At 34.0% G+C, this 20,534-nt stretch overlaps 1 protein-coding gene and 1 long non-coding RNA gene across 6 annotated transcripts in view; both read left to right on the top strand.

Annotated features, from left to right (window-relative positions):
- The first annotated feature begins 592 nt into the window (after positions 1 to 592).
- Positions 593 to 1,713, top strand: LOC124423663. The gene is made up of 2 exons (XR_006942129.1): positions 593 to 1,561; positions 1,669 to 1,713. It is a non-coding gene; the product is annotated as an uncharacterized LOC124423663 (long non-coding RNA).
- A 12,847-nt stretch (positions 1,714 to 14,560) lies between these two features.
- LOC124423705 (1-phosphatidylinositol 4,5-bisphosphate phosphodiesterase epsilon-1-like) overlaps positions 14,561 to 20,534 on the top strand; it is a 79,796-nt gene continuing 73,822 nt past the window's right edge. For 4 of the 5 annotated variants that reach the window (XM_046961756.1, XM_046961758.1, XM_046961759.1 and 1 more), the window contains exon 1: positions 14,561 to 15,024. The gene's annotated coding sequence lies outside the window, so the exon portion shown is untranslated. Of the gene's footprint in view, positions 15,025 to 20,186; positions 20,239 to 20,534 lie in introns of all 5 variants that reach the window. The other variant, XM_046961755.1, reaches the window with a different exon arrangement.

The following is a 20,534-nucleotide window of genomic DNA, read 5'->3' as shown; positions in this document are numbered from 1 at the left end:
TATTCTTTTACTTTTTCTTTTCATTTTACACGTCGGCACTTACCAACTAAGCCGTATTTAAATAGATATATAGAATTTCTTTACTCGAACGATAACAGCTAACGTAACTAGGATCCTTTTATAGATTTTTCTAACTAACGAGATCAATGTTAAATAAAAAAAATTAAGGATTTTATTCGTTCCTTTTTTTCCTCTATGTACATATGTCTATTTACATATATACATGTTATGAAAAATGATTTAAGAAAAAGAGAAAAAAAGAGGAAGGAAAAAAAAATATATATATATATATATATATTTCCCTCACTTACATAAATCATATGACAATTTCATAATCCAGTTTTACACGCAGTATGCGATAAGTAAATAGCAATGTTTTTCTCGTATTATCGCGGTTATCGTATCACGCAGCGTGAATCAATGAATTCCACTTTGGTAGACGAAGGGAGGAACAATTAAGGGACACACCGTTCGAGAGGAAATCCTCGTAGAGAATCAAGAGTCTCGATCTCGTCGATTAATCAGAATTAAATTCATCGTGATATTTAATTCCCAAAATTTTCTATTACAATTAACGAATATTTATATATATATATATATATATATATATATATATATAGATATATATACATATATACATATACATATATATATATATATGTATAAAGAAAAAAGTAAAAAAAAATTATATTAAAAATTAAATAGATACGTACGTAATAAGTACATCTTGTATGTATGAAACATCTCCTGCGTATGTTTCTTTAGATACATATCGATCGTACATAAATACGAAAAATCGTTGTTATTAACTGTTCGTACAAGAAAGAAAGAAAAAAAAAGAAGGAATACAAAATAAAACGAAGGTTACTTTGGATTGTGTTTAAACCTATGTTTATGATACGCAATAAGAATAAGAAACGTGATAACGTTCAGTCGTATCCGATCTTCGGTGTGTATTGGATCGATCTAGAGTATTCGCATAGAAATATCTAAGCAAAGGATATGTAAAGTTAAAACAGAGAGAGAGAGAGAGACAGACTAGTTCGAGATATGTGTCAGGAATCAGGATGCGTATCCAGAGCACGCGCAGAACATAGGAAGAACACGCCCAGCATCTATACTTACTCTCGTTGCTCGGTCAGTGTCAGATACAAATGTTTCGACATTGTAAAAGAATATTTCTAGACGAACGAACGAAGGAGCGAGGGAACGAAGAAAAAACGAAGAAACGGACTAAGGGAACGAACGATAGGGAAGAAAAAAAAAAAGAAAAGAAAATTTCTATTTTGATGCTTTTACTTTTCATTTTTCCGAGAAACGGTAATTTAATTTTCGACGTGGCACCGTACTTAATTACCCCCGAAGGATTTCGAGTAATCGAATATGAGGAGGTCTTTCTATGTGAAATCAATAAGGCAATTGGGTCAAAGCGGAAGGATTTCAATGACCCTGACATACTTTTTAAAAACGTATCGATGTAAAAAAAGGGCAAAAAAAAAGAAAGAAAGAAAGAAAAATTATCATTCCTCATAATACATATATATTCCTCGGATATAAAAAGGTACTATTTCGTTAAACGCGATCTTCTATCTCGTAACTTATATATATATACATATACATATATATAATGTAAAATGGTGTGTAAGAATATTCGAAAATATTTTGTAGAATGATCAAGAGGAATATATTATATTATATATGTCAACGTTCTAATCCTCGGTGTTTTCACTTACGTCTTCTTAATTGCCGAAGAAATAATTGGACGTGTTATAGGATGAACACGTGAGAATTCTGTTATTAATTCATTCTGCCAAGTATGTGGGTTAAGTGGGCACTCGCGTGGTAGAGATGAATGCATGTACCATCCTCGTTAATACAGAGAGAGAGAAAGAGAGAATGTGTGTGTGACAGAGGAAGAGAGAGAGAGAGAGAGAGAAAGAGAGAGAGAGAGAGAGAACATTAAAGCCTTTTGACCGATTAATTATAACCCTCGCATTACTATGTTCTCGAACCAGATTGTACTCGAAAATTTTAACTCGTTCAGAGTCCAAAAGGTTTGAAGGGTCAACGTTAAATAAATGAGCAGATATTTAAATATTCTTTGCCGAACAATATATTATACTTACTTATTTTACGTATTCACTTATCAAAGTGCTCGATCGTAATGTAATAATTTTTTCAAGTATTAAATTACATTTGTTTACGATGTAATATTCATTACGAGAGATATTCACGTGCAAGGAAACGTACGCAAATACGCTCGAGGTTATAACTTTATCAATGTATTTATCTCGAGCAAGAACGTTTCTAAAGCAGAAAGCATTTTCCCTTGAATACGATTCACAATTAGCAAAGAGATATATATATTTCAAGAGGGAAGAGAGAGAGAAAGAGAGAGAGAGAGAGAGAGAGAGAGAGAGAAATATATCTTAATGATCGTAAGAGATTTATAAATAAAAAAACTAATGATTAAGATTAAAGTATTTCTTTATCTTCGGAAGGCTCGATATCGTTATTAAAAATTAATACGCAGTAAATATATTTACATTGTTTTCCTTCTTTATTTATTTATTGTTTTTTTCCTTTTTTATTTTTACTTTTTTTCTCTCACAGTTCAAGGCGAGCCGATACCAATACGTTTATTTACGTTTTAATCATTCACGTAAGAAGAGGAAGAGGAAGAGGAAGAGGAAGAGGAAGAGGAGGAAGAACGTCGCATATAAATCTGTCTAGGTTCGATAAATAAGATATTAAAAATAAAGGGGGAAAAAAAAGAAGAAAAAAAGAAAAAAAAAAAAAAATAAAAGAATAAAAAAAAAGATAAAAAAAAATAATTTCATCGATGTAAACAAAACATGTTATTTTCAGTTTCGAAAGAGAGTCTCTCTTTCTTTCTCTCTCACTCTTTTGTACCCATATATATAAAAGGGAAAAGGTTAAAATAAAATAGGTAGCTTATATATATATATATATACATGCACACACACACCCAGTAGCGTATATATATATATACATACACATAAACACACACACACACACACACACATATATATATATATCTGAAGTGATGTTCAAAGAAGATTATGAAGGCTCGAACGAAAATTTATGCGCCACTTGCCGTGAAGAGAGTTCTCTCGGGGATATTATCAGTTTTAATTATTTCTACCGGAATGGGTAAGGATGTTTTCCATTTTTTTCCCTTCTCTTTTTTTTTCCTTTTTTTTTTTGTTTTCTTCGCAACAAACCATTGCGTCGCACGCGCATAAAGTTTTGTAGTTACGTGTTTAGCAAACTAAAAGGGTAACTTAACTGCAAGGAACACGATAGGGCACAGCAATTGCCTTCGTTCGGTTTTGCTTGTTTGTTTATCTAAAACCTACCTACCTACCTACCTACCTACCTACCTACCTACCTACCTACCTACCTACCTAGCATGCAACCTACCTATCTATCTATATCATCTTGTTATTACCTGCTATTGTTTTTATACTGTCGCTTGCCTGTTTTCAGTTTCTGTGCTATCCTCGGTACTTCTTTTTCTTTTTTCTTCTCTTCCTTTTTTTTTCCCTTTCTTTTTCTTTTTTCGTTGCCAGTCTCCTATGTATCCTTCGTTCTTCTCTATTCTTGTCGCGGGGAGACCGTTTGTTAATTCATGCGAAACTCATCGCGACTCTCATTCGCTTCGCTCACTAAATTACTAAGCGAATTATTAACGCTTATGATAAAAGAGACTCGCGAGCTTGTTCGATTAGTGCTTAGTCGACCTTATCTAAGTTCTCTCTCTCTGTCTCTCTCTCTATTTCTCTCTTTCTCTCTTTTCCTCAACTACCCTCCCGCCCTTCTCCTCACAACGCTTGGTAATCATCGGTCTCGCGGTTGAGGTATCTAAGCTTTACACCCTATTTCTCGATCCTTCTCCCTCTATCTATCTTTATCTCTGTCTCTATCTCTGTCTCTGTCACTTCTTCCTCTCTCTCTCTCTCTTTCTCTCTTTCTCTTCTCTCTCTCTCTCTTTCTCTCTTTTTCTCTGTACATAGAACACAAGTACAGGGATGCTATTTTCTCCTTTTCGCGATTCCTTAGAGTTAACGAGATTTTACATAGGTATAAGCCCGACGCCTTTGAGCCTTTTATGTTTTTAACGCGATACAAAAAGAGCTTTCCCATGGAAATGTTGTAAAATTGACGTGGCTTAACGCTAACAGTATATCGTATCGTTCGACATAGACGGTATTTTCTCATAGGAAAAGAATTTTTCGATTCGGAGCTTTCTTCATTTTTTTCTTTTTTCTTTTTCTCTCATTTTATATATATATATATATATATATATATATATATATATATATATATATATATATTCGAGTGCTTTTGAAAGGAGACAGAGAGCTAGTAAGAGAGAGAGAGAGAGAGAGAGAGAGAGAGATCGCAACGAAGCTTTTGAAAAACGAAAGGTATACCATTGAATTTAGATACATCGCGATCATATTAATTATTAATTATTACGTACATGCAAGAGACGACGAGTACGGTAGGAAGGAGTGAAGGGGAGTGAGAGAAGAAGAAAAAAAAAATATATATATATATAAAAATAGAGAAAACGAAAGAAAATAGCAACGCGAGCGAGCATACACATTGTGAACGCGTGCGAGCGAGTAGGTTGGCTCCTATTAATTTCAAAGTTTTCTTTCGATGGTCGTCCTCGTAATTAGCACACGTTGAACATAACTTGCACGTAGCGTAATTTAATAGATCCTACGAAGCTTTTCATAAAATGTATATATTATATTACGCATATATGTATGGATGTATGCATGCATGCATGCATGCATGCATCCATGCATACATGCATATATGCATGCATGTATGTATGTATGGATGGATGGATGGATGTATGTCGAAGTCTCGCGAAAGCTTCTATATAGTATTTCCCCACACGAACTTCGACCTTTTTGCTCAAATAGAAACTTCAGTTACGAGAGGATACAATATATGTATGTAGGTATACCTATATGCATTATGTATTTTGTAAGGGAAAATATGAAAATTCATTCGACGAAGAAAGGATTATTCTTTCGATTTATCAATAATCGAGAAGCAAACTTAACTATTGATTGTTCGTCTATTAAGCTTCTTTTTCTTTGTTTTTTCTCTATCTTTTATTTTTTTCGTTACGATTGATTCTATTTTATTTTGTTTTTTTTCTTTTATTTTTTGTTTCTTTTTATTACAAAATTAATGTTTCACGAAACTGAGACGACATCGAGGAGAATTTAATTAGTCGATAATATTCGATATATAAGGACGTTTAATTATCGATAATAAAAAGGAAAAAAGAAAAATAAAAAGAAAAGGAAAAAGAGAAAGAAAAGATAAGGTAGAATACTTGAACCTATTGATATTCAATAATGAAATTAAGAATGTGGTATAATTGTAATAAACTTTTCGAATAAAATTATCGAACTTTAAAACGTTAAAACTTATAGTTCATTCAGTCGAATCTTCTTAAATTTCTTTGTAACTCACGTAATGTTATAATTTACGGAGTAAATTCCATTGTACTCCAACTCTTTCCAATGTACATTTAAATTCCATCGTTCAATCCTTCTTAACCTTTTAGTTCAACGTCATTCTTATTGTTGGTACGAATAGATTGAAGAAAAAAAAATATACAAACGAAACAAGAAATAAAAAAGAAAACAAAGATTACAAATGATATCATTTGGCTTAAGAATTCATAAGGAATGTTTGCGTTTGCGATATCTCATAATGATATAACTTCGAATACAAAAAGAAAGAGAGAGAGAGAGAGAGAGAGAGAGAGAGAGAGAGAGAGAGAGAGAAGGAGAAAGAGAGAGAGAGAGAGATAATATAGTTCTCTCATAACTTGCATCTATCTGTTGAATGAATATCTTCGTTTAATCAAACCCCAGTAGGAATAAATTTTTTTTCGTTTTACAATCGAATCGAATCGAATCTAACCGAATCGATCAAATATTTGAAAGAGAGAGAGAGAGAGAGAGAAAAGAAAAAGAAAAAAGAAAAAAGAAAGCAACGAGTACTATCGATAAAGTAAGGGTAGATGAGAAAAAGGCGAAGGAGGTTCTAGTGTCTCGTACTACTACCATTATACGGCATTGGAATCTAGTCTGACACTAATATACAGCTATACTACTTATCTTAACACGTTGAAAACCTCTATCGCAAAGGAAAAGCGACTCCGAGTGTAAATTTTACTCCTGACTTTTTTTCTTCTCCTTTCTCTCTCTCTCTCTCTTTTCTATTTCTTTTTTTTCTTTTTTTCTTTTTTTTTTTTTTTTTTTTAAGCTTAGCCAGACACATAGATAGATATCGTTAGGACCGAGTCGATTTTTGCCTTTGTAAATTGACGCGATACCACTTTGAACGATCTAGTCGTAAACTTTTAGAGGTGATCAAAATCGACGAAAGAGACGACGGGTTGGTTGGCTATTGCTATGCTTTTGTCGGGAAAGGGGTGAGTGACCCAAGTACCAGTTTCGTCTGAAACTTAGAAAGGGGGTATGGAAGGGATGAGAAGAAGAGAGAGAGGAAGAGAGAGAGAGAGAGAGAGAGTAAGAGAGAAAGTGAGAAAGTGAGTGAGAAGTTGAAGAAAGAAAGAGACGAATGCGAAGAGAGAATGGAGGAGTGGAAATTCAAAGACATAGGCCAGAAAGAGAGAGAGAGAAAGAGAGAGAAAAAGAGATAAAGAGAGAGGAAGACTAAGAAGTGGTGATGAAGTGGTGGCGGTGGTGATGGTGGTGGTGGTGGTGGTGGAGGGGTTAGGGAGTAGAGAAGCAAGGCACAAGGGTGTTAACTATCCTTTGAGTCTCGTCGACGGAACACTTCATCCGTGCGATGTCTCACTCGGTTCATGGGTTCTACTCGTCTATGGTTCAACTACTGTGGCGCTTCGTGCGCTTCGATGCTTTGTAAAAAGCCATTTTCACACCTCTCCTGTCACCCAAAATGGCGGACGCGCATCGGACTTCTAAAGACCGTGTAAGCATCGCGTAACGATATACCTGATTACCCATAGTGATCATTGAACCGAGTTTGTCCCGGTGCATGCTTCGATAAATTGTTAAGAACGCATATCGTTCGACCAATCGCCTGTATCCGCACACACACGCACACACACACACACACACATAGATATATAAACACGACAAACACGTACATATGTACATGTATAAAGATGACGATCTTGTCCACTCTTCCGTGCTCCAGAAAATCGCCATGTATTATTAGCCCTCTTGGATATGTGTTGGCTCATCGGAATTCTCTCTTTTTATTGATAACGCTATACGCGCTTGACCCCTTATTACCCGTTTTCCAAGTCCCTGGTCGTTCACACGCGATGCAAACCTAGCGTAACAATATCGATTACACCGATAAAGCGCAATTTAACTCTCGGATAATTCGTAGACAATAATGGCCAATGGAAACGCAAAGTAGGTGACCTTATATCTATAGTTACGCGGTTTATCCTTATTCTTTATCTCCCCTCGTCTCTCTTTCTTTTCGTTTTTTTTTTTCCTTTTATATGTTTTTTATATGTCCTTTTATTTTTGTTTTTTATTTGTTTTCTTTTTCAGACTTTACAATCGCTTTACTTATACCGGTTTTAACGTCTCTTCATCGTTATCCAATCTAATTGTATCCATCAATTTCATATTGTGTATTATGCAAATGATATCCATCTTCGAATTTATACTATATTTATAGTATATGCATATAGTATGGTATATGTATACATATATCACGTTATGAAATTTCTATCCAATGCGTATTCTCGTAGCTACCTGTTGCATAGCCAATAGATTGATATTATCCCCCAAAGTTTGTTCCTTCAAGATAATAGATAAGTTTATCAATGTGACTAATAATTAGTTGTTCTCCTTTGTCCCGAACGTTTCAAATACAACGTGGTCAAAAGTCTCTATATAATCTCGTTTAAAGTTATAGATGTATATATATATATATATATATATATATATATATATATATATATATACATATACACACACATATATATATGCATGTATATGTATGTGTGTATATGTATGTATGTATAAAGGTATGTAAGTCAAAGTTGAAAAGTAATAAAAAAGTAGTTAGTTTACATGTATTATAAAGCGTTTCCATCCTTATTCAAAATTTCAATGTTTATGTCAATTTGTATAATCATTATTCTCGTTGCCATCGTTTTATATTTTTGATATTGCCAAGATGAATGATATACAATACAAATAACACATAGATAAGAAGGTTCGTGATACCGAGGTAAAAGGTATTGTCGCTTTTGTTGAAAGATTTATGAATATACTTGTGTATCGTTCGTATCACAGAGATAATGTAAGGAACAAGTTGTAGTTGTATCCAAGAACTACGACGTCTCCTTTTAAAAATTTTTCGAAGAAAATTACGGACGGATATTAAAATCGTCAGTGATATTTCGTTACTTGAGAGGAAAAACCTACTTTCAACGAATTTAATATTCTCGATTATCTACCTATATATATTCATGTACTTAGGTAAGTATATGAAACATCAACGGAGAAATTACATTTTCATTTCAATGGGACGTCGTGGAATATATGAAGGAATTATCGACGGTGTAATAATTGGGAAACTGTAATGAGAGATTAAGCCACAGCACTATCGTAATGATGCTAATAGAATGTTATTAATGTAACGAACGGAACGATCGATTTCTCGAATCTGTGAATTATATTAGAAAATAATATCTAGTTATGGGGTTTTGATCTAATGTGTTTTACGATTAATTCGAATTAACATTTAAAAATTAACACGAATAATTTTTATTATTCGCAATATGAAAAACTTCGCAGAGTTGACCGACTTTTACGAATAGATATAAATCCTTTTTTCTTTTTCTCTTTTTCTTTTCCCCTATTTCTTTTTATATATTTCTTCGTTGAACTACCAATTCAAGAAACTTTTCTGAATTTCGTTTAGTTTACACATTTACCTCCTCTTGTGCACCGCAATGTTCTACCAGCCGAATGTTAGAACAACGGTGGAGAGGGAAAGATCGTACATGTGACGTCCGAAAATGTGATGAGACTTTCAAAATGCTTTTTCTCGGATATGTCTTAGAACGAGAGAGAGAGAGAGAGAGAGAGAGAGAGAGAGACAGAAAGAGAGAGACAGAGAGAGAGAGAGAGAGAGAAAGAGAGAGAGAAAAAGAGAGAAAGAAAAAGAGAGAGAGAGAGAGAAAGAGAGAGAGAAAAAGAGAGAAAGAAAAAGAGAGAGAGAGAGAGAAGAAGGGAGATTCTTGGATGCATAACATAAATGTCCAACGATATCGCGTGCACGTGCATAAAATGCGATACGCCATCTCGATTTGATGACGAAAGTAAACGAGAAATCTCGTATGTGTTCTGCCTTACATTCCCACTTCTTTTTGTCTTTTTCTTTTTTTTATTTTTCTTTTTCTAATAAAACGCGAGAAGAAGTCTAATTTCATTAATAAACGTAATTAACTCGTTTATTCGATTTGATTATAATTATCTAATTCTACAGTTTAAGTTAGTAATCATCTCTGTAAAACGATTATAAATATTGCAAATCTTTTTCAAAGTGATATCAATAAAAAAAATTTATTTATATATATATATATATATATATATATATATAGAGAGAGAGAGAGAGAGAAAGAGAGAGAGGTATAATACTTATTATAGTGATATTATAATACTAGTATGTATTATAGTATCTAGCATATTAATAATATTTCGAAATTATTAAACTTTTCATTTCATAGATAACATATTAAAGGGACTTGTTAAACTGTTTTTATTTATTTATTTATTTTTTTTTTTTTGATGCTCTCTTCATTCAAAGAAAACTTTTCTGGTATTCGACAATATTCGAGATGCATGGATAGATCGCGTAATAACCGAAGGAGGAAGCAAAGCTTCTGCATTATTTATCATCGCCTTGGTAGCGTCGAGATCTCTTTGGGGAGTTGCTTCCGCCATAGGTCGCGTTTTTATCCTTCCTTTTGTTTGGTCGGTAAAATTTCAAGACATATATCCTTTCATAGGATTCCCTGGGCCAATGAATTGGCCTATGAAAAAGAAAACAAAACAAAACGAAAGAAAAGAAAAAAAAAGGAAAAAAAAAAAGGGAAGAACCAAAACAAACAAAAAAAAAAGAAGGAAAACAAAAAAAAAATAAAACATAAAGAAAACGAAAATCCTAATCAACTTTCTTCTTTCTTCTTTTTGATAAAAGTTTATTCTTTTATATATATATATATAAATTTTTTTTTTTTCCTTTTCTTTAAGGAAAATACTGACACATATATACACATACATATGCACACACAAACACCCACACACATACACGCGTATAGAGGATAAGTACGAAAATGGTGGGGAGAGGTGAAAGAAAGAAAAATGTCACTAACTCTCTACGTTAACTTTGAATTCAATCGAAACGAGCGAGTTCGCTTAGTTCGCTTCTGGTGACAGAACAGAACTACAGAGAGAAAGGAAAGACGATAGTTGGCAAATAGTAACGCAGGGCAAAAGTTTCCTTCGATAGGCTTATATACGGAATAGAACGAACGAGACAAGAGTACCTCTGTCGATGGGACAAATGGAAAGGAAAAGGTAGTCTTTCTCTCGTTAGATCGATCGAACAGAAAAGCGATACATACATACATATATATATATATATATATACATATACATACATATAAAGAGAGAGAGAGAGAAAGAGAGACGGCAGGACGCACGCACGCAGGATACATACACAATGTACATATGTGTATGTGTCGATTTTCATTTCTGTCAAGTTACCAAATCGAAGTAGAGATTTCAAGGGACAATTGAAAAAACGTGATTTCCTTAAAAATAATTCTTTTTTCGTTTCTTTTTTTTTTATTTTTGCAATAACATCTATCGTCGTTTCGAGTTTCAATACTACGTGACTTGTAATTTATTTCTATTGGTTGATATTTTTTCTTTTCTTTCTTTCTTTTTTTTTTTTTTTTTTCATATGGAACTTGAAATCAATCGAATTCGATTAGAAAAATCGGTTTTTGTTTTTTTTTTTTTTTTTTTTTTTTTAAGTCCCTCGTGCGGCGAGAATTTTTTTTCGATCGTCCGCCGAATAAATCAAAGTATTAATGAGATAACAGGAAGATAATGATGATAATGATGATAATGATCTTCGATCGATTAACTAAACCATAATAAACGATGGCGAACGAATAAGAAATAAGGGTGCCGGATTTGTTGGGCGAAAAAAGGAAAATTAGTTTACGACGGTGCTTCGGCTTAGGATTATTCGGTAGCGATGCCGGATAGCAAAACCGCTTTGTGACCTAGTTTATCGCGTGCTTCAGGTAGGTATATTTCGTAGGGGATGGTCCGAAAAGCAACTTTCCCTTGGTCGAGGATTTGACCATTTTGCGGTGTATGTATGCATGTATATATATATATATATATATATATGTACGTATGTATGTATGTATGTATCATCCTTTCAACCGGAAATCGTCATTCGTTGGAATATGTTCGATAATCCGATAGTCGTATTCCGCATTTAGAAATACGACATGACAGCCCTAAGAATGAACGATAGCATAGTTCATCGAAGACATAGTGACATCCTCAGATTCATTTTAATTCGAAATATGTTTCAACGAGATCGATTTAAATCGTGGCTGCTATTCGAACGATTGTATTTCTTTTTTATTTCTCTTTCTCTTCGTTTTCTTTTTTTTTTAATTTTTATCTTAACGAAACAATGTTATAATGCATTTATAATAAACGAGAGAAAGAGAGAGATCGCGAGAACAAAACGCATATACCAATCTGTTAACAATTTTACCGGTGAGAAATTTTGAAGTAACGAAACATGAGAATAAATTCGAATCGTAAAATTAATGCGTATGACCTCATTCGTTTTGATAGAAAAATTGATCGGAACCATTGATATTGCGATATAATCTTGTCGGTAAAATTGTACAATCCTTGTGAGAACGTAATAGGTATCTCGCGAACTACGAAGCATAAATCCCGAACTACACGATTAATAATTCTTACTAACTAGAATTTTCGTCGTTTCCTCTTTGATGGTCGAATATCTTTTTTTAACATAAACAGATATCGTATTTCTCATATGAATTAATTTCATTTCATTCTCATATCCTTTTCATATTCTTTATTTTTTTTCTTTTTTTCCTTTTCTCTCTCTCTCTCTCTCTCTCTCTCTCTCGTTTCTTTCTTTTCTTTTCTCTTTTATCGAATTTTTATTTTCGTAAAACGACAAATCGGGTCGATCGTTATACATAAAATAAAATTTACCGCGAACATTTAAAAGCTCGTAAATGAAACAAGCAAAATGAAATTTGGATGTTTTCGATCGTTGAAGATTTTTTTTGCTTCCTTTTTTTTTTAATGTTATTTTTCTTTCCTCTCGGATTCTTTTTTCTTCTTCCCTTTATTCCTCCTCTTTTTTTTTCTTTTTTTTTTTAATTTGAATGCGCGGCGAAAAAAAGAAATATATATGTTTATATATATATATATATGTATATATTTGCACGTATAAGCAGAAGAAAAATGCAGATAACAATAATTTTTCGTTTGGAGAGGAAGCGTTTGGAAGAGAAGTTCGCGTGCGTTTTATAAGGGGGAATGAAAATTGACTGGACTCGAATCACGTCTCTGTAATAGCTAAAATTGAATTCAATCTAAAATTAACGAAACATATCACGATCGATCGGGTAGTGAGTCAGTCGTGTGGAACGACCGAATGAAATATTAGAGAATATGCATCGGAGTTTAAAAGCTCGAAGTTTCTTCTTAGTTTTACATTGAAAATTTCGATCGTTCGAAGGAAGTTCGTAAAAAAAAAAAAAAAAAAAAGAAAAGAAAAGAAAAAAAGAAGATAAAGGAAAAGAAAAAGAAAGAAGAAAGAACAAAAAAAAATAGAAGAAGATGAATATATGTAGACGACATTTACAAATGTATTTATGTAAAATATACGAAAGAAAACTTGTCGCGATTAGGAAGAACTTCGTTCGGTCGAAATATTATTTCGAATAGGTTGGACTGACAAATGAAAGGAACAGCGAGTCCTTCGTTATAACTGGTTTGATATTCTTGACTCGTAACACGATTGGGAATAGAGTACGGAAGTCGTGGTCACTTGGTAACGTTAGGATCACTATATATATACATATATATATATATATATATATATATATATATATACATATATATATTTATATATATAGACGAGTTAGTTGGTAAGTTGTTCGAACAACTTGTTGAGTTTGAGCTATAAGGATTCTCTATTTATGTACGTAGGTACCTAAGTACTTACGTACTTGCGTAAATCCAAGAGAAAATGATAAATCATAACGTGATTAAACTTTCAAATTAATCAATTATTTTTCCAAAGGAATAAAAGAGAGAAATAGTGCACGCGCGCGCGCGCGCGCGAGAGAGAGAGAGAGAGAGAGAGAGATAGCGTTTTTTTATTTCTAATTTTTTTTTCTTACCTACTCCCTTTTTTCTTTTTCTATTCTTTTTCGTCGAGCTCTCATCAAAGAAAACACGACGCAAAGAACACTTACCGATCTTGGAATGACAAGATCCTTTATCGTGCGATCTTCTTAAAACAAAAACAGACTCGATAAAGAAGCTGTGTTGGTAAAATTATAAAAGGCTATCTATTTGTATGTGTATGTATGTGTCGGTTAAAAGGATACGTTGAAAGCTTCATTGAGCGTCATCGTCCGTACGATTACCCTGCCCGACGCATAAGCGATGGTTCACTCTCCCTCTCTCCCTCTCTCCCTTTCTCTCTCTCTCTCTCTCTCTATTTCTTTCTTTTTTTCTCTACTTGTCTTGGATAGCCGAAGCGTGAACGGAAGTAGCCATCGAGGTGCACCGGAAGCTCACCGGCGAAAGCTCCTGCTTTTGGATTAAAAAAGGAAGGCCTTTTCTCCTTCTTCTCCTCCTTCTCCTACTCCTCTTACTCCTCTTTTCTCCTTCTCTTCAAGCTCTCTATCTAGTCCTCTTCCTCCTCCTCCTCCTCCTCCTTCTCCACCATCTTCATCCTAGATCGGTCGTGAGCAAAGCGTACGAGGGTCGGCATTGCCGCGGAAAGAAAAAAATGCTGCTTGCCTGGAAAAGCGCGCGCGAGCGTGTGAGCGAGAAAGAAAGAGTGAGAGAGAAAGAGAGAGAGAGAGAGAGAGAGAGAGAGAGAGAGAAGAGTAAAGGGTAGGGGAAGAGTAGAAAGGGTGACGTGTGTGAGTATATCGGAAGAAGAGAGCCGATGATAAAGGGATAGTCAAAGGAGGAACCGAGCGAGAGAATCGAAAGAGGGATGCACGATCGGTGGTGGTGGTGGTGGTGGTGGCGGCGGCGGCGGCGATAGTGGTGGTGGTGGTGGTGGTGGTGGTGATGGTGGCGGTGGTGGTGGTGGTGGTGGTGGTGGTCAGGTTAGGCTGGACGAGTCGTTGGAGAGGGGCGCCATTATATTTGCGCAGGGTCGTCCAATAGGGCGCAGTATCGTCGCGACCCCCGTCGCGTGAATGTTCGCTGCGTTCGTCGAGAAGTCATACTAAGTGATACGTCTCGTACTATCTTTCTCTTTCTCTCTTTCTTTCTTTCTTTCTTTCTTTCCACGTTTTCCTACATACCCGATATCCATCTATATCTCCTACTTTTTCTTATTGTTTTTTATCAAACAACTAATCTCCATCGTTTTATCCTTTCTATATTTTCTTCCCGTTTCCTTTTCTTCCTCTTCTTATACTTCTGTTTCTATTTCTTCTTCTTCTTCTTCCTCTTCTTCTTCTTCTTCTTTTTTTTAATTTTCCTTCTTCTTTTTCTTTTTATTTTCCTTCTTTCGAATAATCCTCTTCGTTCGCGTTTTATTTTCTCCTTTAATAATAAACTACTACGAGACCGCAAGGAGAGTGGCAAAAGGAATCGAGCATAAGTGTGCTGCGTTCGAAAAGTGAGTAGAAATTAAAAAAAAAAAAAAAATAAACAAAACGAAAAAAAAGAGACAAAAAGTGTGTTCTTGGTGTTATATTGAAAGGGATCTTTATGTTATATTCTTTCTGTCTCCTTCGTTCCCCGTTATTGTCATCTTCCTCTTCTTCTTCTCTTTCTTCTTCTTCTTTTTGGATGAGTATATCACCATCACCATTATTACCACCACTATTATCACCATCACCACCACCACCACCACCATTACCACCACTCACCTTTCTTTAAGTGCTCGTGCCCTTTATCTTGATCCTCGCCTAACTTTGGCACGAAGAGCGCGCGATTTTTTGCGCGATCTTTACAAAACACAGGAACCCCGTAGAAACTAACTCTCTCGGCGTTCCTATCGACTATCGAAAATGGGAATTCTTGAGAGACAAGAATTTGAAGAGAGATGCGGAAAGATCGATTTCAATGGGGGCATGCAAAATTATACTTCTTTATTTATTTATTTTTATTTTATATTTCTTTTCTTTCGAATGAAAATTTCTTCTATCGATCGTCGATTAATCTAAGGAATTTCGATTATCAAAATTGTATTTGGCATTTGGAATACTCTCCTGAGGCTTTTCTTTTCTTTTCTTTTCTTTTCTTTTCTTTATTTCTACTGACAAATTCTTCCGCACGTTTTCTTTCCCATATTTACGACTTTTAACTTTGTAACCGGAGAGACGTAAGAGGTATCAATTTTTCTTTTCTCTTACTCGAGTTCAAAGTCGTATTATCGAATCTCCCCTTTCTGATTTCAAAGTTTCTTCAAGTTCGTGGAAGTTGCGTTTTGTCGAGTTTCTGACTGACAAAAAAAAAAAAAGAAAAAGAAAAAGAAAAGGAAAAGGAAAAAGAGAATAAAATGGAAAGGAAAGGAAAGAAAACTGATGATACGATTCGCGAGGTAAACGACGTAAGCTGCATAAGCATTTAGGGGTTCGGCCGTAAATGCGAGCGAGTGAGCGAGCGAGCGAGCGAGCTTGAGTGCCGGATGGTTTTGAAAACCGTGAAGCTTTCGAGTTTCCTCGAGTGCACTTTATCACGATTTAACTCGAACCCGAAGGGAGAGGAGGTTTATCCTCGACGCAAGATAGGGAACGAGCGAATAATATTGCTTCTCGTATGGCACCAAGCCTCGTGTTGGATTAAGGAGACAGATATGCCAAAGGAAATTTTTCTTTTTTTTTTTTTTTCGAAAGCAGGTGCGTATCGAGCATAAAACTCTTTACGGATCAAGAACTGATCTTTTATTTTATTTCGTTTCTTTTTTATTTATCTTTTTATTTATTGTTATTATTACTATTGATATTATTATTATTATTATTATTATTATTATTATTATTATTATTATTATTATTATTATTATTATTATAATTATTATTATTATTTTATCTTCCTCGTTCACCCTCGCAATTCGATCAACAATATCTATTATTGTTTGCATCGTTTGTTAGTAAATGCATCGATCGATCAAATAATAATAATAAATCATTGTAAATGTCTTTCATTTTTCACGAGCATTATTACCTAGAAAGGTTAATTTTTCTTTTTCGCTTTTCTATCCCTTTCGATGGATCTTTCCGTTTATCCTTACGTAATGCAACGTCAAAAGCAAATATTTCTTCTCTTCTTTCTCCTTTTCATTTTCTTTCTTTCTTTCCTTCTTTTTTTTCTTTCCTTTTTTTTTTTTTTTTTTTATAACAACAAACATAAAATTTTACGTGCGGTGTATGAAAGTGAGTAAGCGAGTAAGGCAACACAAGTCTATATATTTTCATTTGGCAAAAAGGTTTGCCCAAGCGAGCGAGCGAACGAACGAGCAAGCAAGTGAGCGCTTGTGTTTACCAACAAAAAGTCCCCTCTCTCCTATCACGTTCGTTGTGTTCTACTTCGGTTTTCGATCATTCATTCGTTCATTACGTCTCGGAGTAAGTTAAGGTAAGCTTATATTTTTACAGTACTCGTGTGGAATATATTCCAGGCGTGAAATCGATCAACCGATCAAAAGTATTATTATTCGAAAGAATTTCCTATAATTGTTCATTATAGGATTTTATACGTTTGCGTTTTTATCGTACTTTTATCGTATAAAAGGTTTTTATTACCTAATGGTTAAAAAAACGTAATTCATTTATACGGGGATATTTTAAAGGATTTCGTAGGATTTTCGACGTTTTCGACGCAAATAAATTCGTCAGCCATCAGAGAGAGAGAGAGAGAGAGAGAGAGAGAGAGAGAGAGAGAGAGAGAGAGAGAGAGAGAGAGAGAGAGAAAGAGAGAGAGAGAGAGAAAGTAAATGTGAGAGAAAGAGAGAATTTTTTAGGACAAAGGTGATATGCAAAGACGCTTAACGACGAGATTAACGAAACGCCGACGAGAGCAATTCGATTTTTAAATTAGTCTGCGATAACGTGGGCGTTACTTTAGCATTTAGAAGGTAAAATACGATTTAACTTTTCTTCGTTGTTCTTACAATTTCTTTTATTTTTATTTTTTTCTTTTTCTTTTTTTTTCATATATTGCGTTATAATAAACGTATAAAATCATTTTTAAGAAATAACAACGACATATACATATATATGTATATATGAGATATCTTCTTATCTACTTGAAAATATTTTCCACTTTAGGGATTTATTTTCTTTTATTCGTAAGATTTCATTCAAAGTCGTCGAGTGAGAGAGAGAGAGAGAGAGAGAGAGAGAGAGAGAGAGAGAGAGAGAAAAGCAGAGAAAAAGATAGAGAGAAAAGAAACATAAGAGGAGAAAAATAGCGAACGTCACAAATGAAAACGAGATTCGTTTTCTTCCGTTCGGTTACGTTTCCGCCAACTTAAATCTAGTATAAAATCTTTTTGAATTCTTTTAGATAGAGAGAGAGAGAGAAAGAGAGAGAGGGAGAGAGAGAGAGAGAGAGAGAGAAAATTCACGTACGAATGTATAATATCCGTACAAATTACTCTTCGACCATTTATTTTTTCTTTTCTTTTATTTCTTTTTTTATTAAAACTAATTTTCTCTCTCATTATCTTTCTCTCTCTCTCTCTCTCTCTCTCTCTTTCTCACAGTCTCCCTGACTCTATCTATCTATCTATTTATCTCTTATCGTTTCAATAAATTTAAACGATACTGTCTCTAATCTATTCGCGATCGATAATACCGCAGTCAACGTTATTTCGCGAAGCTAGTAGCCAAATTTACATGGATTTGTGGTTATGACGATAAGAAATGGGAAGAGAGAAAGAGAGAGAGAGAGAGAGAGAGAGAGAGAGAGAGAGAAAGAGAGAGAGAGAGAAAGAAAGAGCGAGAGAGAGAGATGTAAAAATAAATGTCTATTGTTTATCCAGGGACTTCGATCGTAGCAACATCGAAGAGTTTATTTGTAATGAAACAAGAAAAATAAAGAAAAAGAGAGAGAGAGAGAGAATGCGTAGAGAGAGAGAGAAAGAGAGACAGAAAGAGAGACTAGTTAAATTTTTTAAAGCATTTTACGGACGTTGACAAAGGATGCATTTACTTGAAAGTAGAGTGAAACTTTTCAATTAGAGTGGATCTCTCTCTCTCTGTCTCTCTCTGTCCCTCTCTGTCTCTCTTTATATTTATTTTTTTTTTTTATTTTCTTTATTTCTCTTTGATGCTTCTCGTATTCCTATCGTTCCAAAGCAATTCCAAAGTATTTTTGGGATTCATGCAGGAGACACGAGATAAAATGCAAAAGATTCTCTACGAATGCGACCAGTTTTCCTTTCAGTCGTTGTCACATTATTTTTCAGATATTACATTCCTACGATTTTTTTTTTTTCTTTCTTCTTTTCTTTTTTAATGTTCCTCCTATATTTCATGCAATTACATTGGTCAAACGTAATATTACATCTCATATTGTTAACAATATTTTTTGACGACGATCCTTTGGACAATTAATTTTTAAAATAAAAAATATAGGAGTGTATATATATATATATATATATATATATATATAGATATATATTTTATTCAGTATTTCAATGTACATTTAACGATCATTAACTTTAGCTCGACTTCTAACACATTTATAATATTTTATAAGAATAATTCGCAAGGTAAATCTCGTTAGAGATTTTTCGTTTACATTTCAGTATGTAAAAGTATTTTTATGTGTGGGTGGGGAGAAATTTCGCGACGCGAACGTGCCTTCGAAAGAGACAACTTTTGTACACACAGAGAGAGACTTCATATTCACCGTACAATCTCTCTCTCTCTCTCTCTCTCTCTCTCACACTTTCTCTTTTCCTAACTCTATGTGCATCGTATGCCAATAAGAGCGAATACGAGTTATGTGGGAACTTTATGATCCCAAAAAATTTGGAAATTTTGTATTAGTGAGAGAAATCATGCGCGCGCTGATAATATTTTCTCTATTTCTTTTCATTTCTCTCTCTCTCTCTCTTTTTCTCTCTCTATCTCTCTCTACGCATTCTCTCTCTTTGAGGCTGCAATTTCGCACGTAATTTAAGTGTGCTACAGCTCTCGTAACTCGAGAGAGTCCCAATGTATATATTCTCTTTCACGTAGCATCACCTTGACATCTAATGTAGGACTAATTCGATCCAGTGGAAAAACTAATTATCGGTGATATTACACTTCGATTGGATCTCGTTTGTCCTCTTTTATTATTATTATTATTATTATTATTATTATTATTATTATTTTTCTTTTTTCTTCTTCTATCATCTCACTAAAAAGATTTCGTCGGAAAAGGGTTGGACGTATTAGACTTCATATATATATATATATATATATTTCTTTTTCTTTCTCTCTCTTTTCTTTCTACGTTAAGAAAAGATATTCTTATCGATCTTTTTGTCCTCATTGAATGAATGTTTATTGTTTAAAACGTTCGTTTCAATGTCAGATTACGCGGACGAAAGATTTGTATAATAAATTGCCCTGCCTTCGTTAATAATAATATGTAATTTGTGACGGTTGAACAAGGGATGATGCGTAAACCCAAGGATATATATATATGTATATATATATACATATATATATGTATACATATATATATATATACATATATATATGTATATATATACCTCATATTCATCTCCCGTTTGAAGTTGCAACGACGCAAGATCAAATATTTATTGTGACTTGTACCTAGGAGACGACCCCCATCTTTTCCCTTGGATTGCCGTTGGAAATAGGGACGACGAGTAAGTACGTACATATTACTATGAATATTTAGAAAATTAAATCGTAGACGGTACGCTCACATTTCTTTCTTTTTTCTCGTTGACTTTTGTTTCCCGCTTCTTTCATTTTTTTTTCTCTTATTTTATGCGAGAGAGTTATGAAAAAAGAGAAAGAGAGAGAAAGAGAGAGAGAGAGAGAGAGAGAGAGATAGAGAAAATGATTAAAAAAAGCTAAAGAAAAAAAAAAGGTCAAAAGAGAAAAAAATAAATGAGTATGAGCAATGTTTAGAATGGAAGCTATTACTGTTTCTCTCTCT

Source organism: Vespa crabro, chromosome 4, assembly GCF_910589235.1.
Source record: "Vespa crabro chromosome 4, iyVesCrab1.2, whole genome shotgun sequence".
NCBI lineage: Eukaryota > Metazoa > Arthropoda > Insecta > Hymenoptera > Vespidae > Vespa > Vespa crabro.
Note: the sequence above shows the minus strand (reverse complement) of the source record. Positions and strands in the feature narration are given on the sequence as shown.